This window comes from Daktulosphaira vitifoliae, unplaced genomic scaffold (assembly GCF_025091365.1).
Source record: "Daktulosphaira vitifoliae isolate Bord-2020 unplaced genomic scaffold, ASM2509136v1 Scaffold_4, whole genome shotgun sequence".
Classification (NCBI taxonomy): domain Eukaryota; kingdom Metazoa; phylum Arthropoda; class Insecta; order Hemiptera; family Phylloxeridae; genus Daktulosphaira; species Daktulosphaira vitifoliae.
The window spans coordinates 24154990-24158349 of NW_026099575.1; the positions used below are offsets into that span (position 1 = coordinate 24154990).

The 3360-nt window shown below is 24.7% G+C and overlaps 1 protein-coding gene across 1 annotated transcript in view; it reads right to left on the reverse strand.

Annotated features, from left to right (window-relative positions):
- Positions 1-3360, reverse strand: part of LOC126905208 (uncharacterized) — a 10354-nt gene that overhangs the window by 2905 nt on the left and 4089 nt on the right. The gene's annotated exons all lie outside the window — the stretch shown is intronic.

Sequence of the window (3360 nt, forward strand, 5' to 3'; positions counted from 1 at the left end):
AATGCTATTATTGTGTGAAAATTCTCAATTTTATTTTTTACATTTTTAACATTATAATGCTATAACTTATTGAAAAGTGTATTGATCAATATAATTTTTTTATGGGAAATACTATTTTCTAATAATCTCTTTTTTATTCGACATACTTTGTCTTAATCAGGATATTAATAAGGAACTAGCAGTTTATGAAGCTTTTGGAATAATCCACCAATTTTTTAAAATTAAACACTATCTAAAGATTTGCATCGAAGCGTTTTTTTTTGATAGTGATTAAAATCACTANGATTTGCATCGAAGCGTTTTTTTTTTATAGTGATTTTAATCACTGTCAGATATCATTATACTTGATCCAACTATGCACGTGACCACTGTGCCGCGACCCCCCTGTGCTGGGTTTTTTTTATATTTATTAGGTTTTTATTTTAATAAACATTCAATAATAAATAAACGTCTTTAAGAATAATATTTGCACTCTGGAAATAATAAATAACTGCGATATTTTATTTTTAAATTAAAACTATATTAAAAATACTATTAATGTAAAACTAAAAAATATTCACCTTAAAAAATCACAAAAAAAATCGCGGATATGTATTTTGGAAACAATGTTACTATTATCGACGCTAAACATATTCTGATACTCATACTTTTAACATTTATATAACATTTAAAATTTTTTTATCCTTCGAATAAATTCACATATGAACAGAAAGTAGAGAGAATCTTGCCTTTTTTGGGTTTATTAGTTAAAAGAGTAGAGAGGTAACTAAATTTTGAAATTTATCGGAAAAACGTTCATGTACATTCCTAACAATTCGAACCATAGCTGGCAACAAAAAAGGCAGCTTTTAATATTATGGTTTACAGATTAGTTAATATTACGATGAATAAAATAGATTTTGATAAACAACTGGGGTTTATAAGAGTAATAGCTAGATTTAATAAGTATAACGAAAACGCAATTTCAAAATTAGTCCGAACACAAAAGTGGAATATAGAAGGGAGGGCAACTAGTACACTCACTTTTGGTATTAATTTAGTAACATCTAAAAGTAATAATTTAAGAGATTTATTAGGTATATAACACAATGTGAAAGTTGTAATAAATGTTACGTAGGACAAACAAAATGAAATATAAAGGTTAGATTTAATGAGCACTTAAGAAACATTAAAAATCAAAAGGTGATAAATCTTTGGTGGCTGAACGTTCATCACTTCATTAAAACCAAAAAACTAATGAAACATGTAAATAATTACAAGAAACTTAATATAAAGGAGGCAATACTGATGTTAAAAAATTAGGACAATTTAATTAATTGAATCTTGATCCACTGATAAGTTGATTATTAAACTTGTATTAACTAAAAAAATGTGATAATTTACTTAGTGATAACGTCACTAGGTGATAAGGTCACTAGGGGTATATAAGGGGTTTTTTTTATGGTAGGAGTGTCAGTATGTGTTTAGCGTTGATAATGGTAACATTGTAAAAATACGTATTCGCGATTTTTTTTGAGTAATATTTTTGTGTTTTTTTGACTTTAATATTTTTAATATAGTTTTAATTTTAAATAATATTATCCACAAGTGATCATTTTTTATTATATAACTGTGATAGGTTGAGATTATAAAATGATATTAGTAGAAAAAGTATGAATATTATGCAAAAGTAAAAAAAAATTGAACTGTGTTATTAAATAAGTGACTAATAAATTTTTGATTTTAGGGAGTGAAGTTATGTTCCTCATTGTGAAATGTACAATAAGAAGAAGAATAAAAAATATGTATGGACTTGCAATAAATTGGAACCAAATCTAAGATGACAAAATTTTATTATTTCATTTTTATTGTGATATAAGTTGAATCAAGGACAAAGGGGTATAATGGGGCTTATTTTTCTGTATTTTTAATAACTCTCAATGAGAGTTAAAGGGCGACGGGTACTATCGGGACTGTAGAATCCGAGGGTTTAGAACAATAAAATCAAGTACACATAAAAGAAATGATTAAAGTTCCTCTTATAGAGGTATTATACGCTGAGGTATTCTTGGAGTGGCGGAGGCTTCCTCTCTGACACCCAGTCGAAGTATATGATCAAGAACTAACTAACTATTTATTAATAAGTAAATTAAATAATTTTTAAATCAATCTATTGTTTAACCGTTCTTTACTCAGATTATTAATTCTAAATAATCGGGATAATATAAATTTACTTGATTCTGATGAAAGTCAAAATGTTAAGTATGAAACTCTCTTAAATTGTGCTAATTCGCACACACGAAAATTCTATGTATTTTTTTATATACAATAAAAATATAATATTAAAATATAAGATATTTTATCATTTTAGTTTAAATTTATGTAGAAATAATAGTAGCCATAAGACTAATTCAAAACTTGCATATAAGTAATATAATGTGTAATATTTATTTCACTTAAAAATAAAGACATTATAAATATATTTATATAAACATTTTTTTTTTAATGATCATAAAACAATGTCAAAACTTTTTTTAGTGATAATAACAGTTATATTAAATATTAACTTTCAGGGTCAAAAATAAAAATGACATGCTTAATGTATTTCATTTTCATGATGTATTTAACAAAAGAATGTATGTAGTTTTCAAAAGACCAATAATATTTATTTAAAGAACTATAAAATATACTTTTAGAATAACAAACGTTTGTTCCAAAATTTAAAAAAGATGTTGGAATATTTTTGATACAAGAATTTAAGTTGTAATTATAAAGTATAGGTTTACATAATAATAAATATAGTTTAAAAAACTAAAAAAACACGCTTTTAAAGCACGTCGAACTAAAAAGTTAAAAATAATNACATCGATATTAGCAGGTACACAGCATTGTTATTATCAATTGTAGTAAGGCACATTGTTATGAGTTTATAAATACACTAACTGACAATACAGAAAGTATATCTATTGATAATCATAATTGATAATAAACAATCCGTGACTGAGACAGCAATGTCATAAAAATCCAATTAGCTACCTGTATTTACAATCCCATGTGTATTATACATGTATATTAACTCAAAATTTTGAAACTTTAAATGTTTATATCTAATAAGCTAATAAAGTTATATTAAAAATTCAAATGCCATTTACTATTAAATTAAAAACTCAAACATTTTATTAAATTCAAAATATGTGTTTCCATTTAAAAAAACAAAGTTGACCCCCCTCTAAGGCATAAGGGATGAACTTAAAAAGTATTACATAGTTAAAAATTCAAGAATACTGTGTAACTAAAGATAATAAAAAAAAAAAATGTTTAAATTATTATTTTTCTGCAAGTAATTGAGTGGGTTATGATAAAAAAATCACCCTGTATATA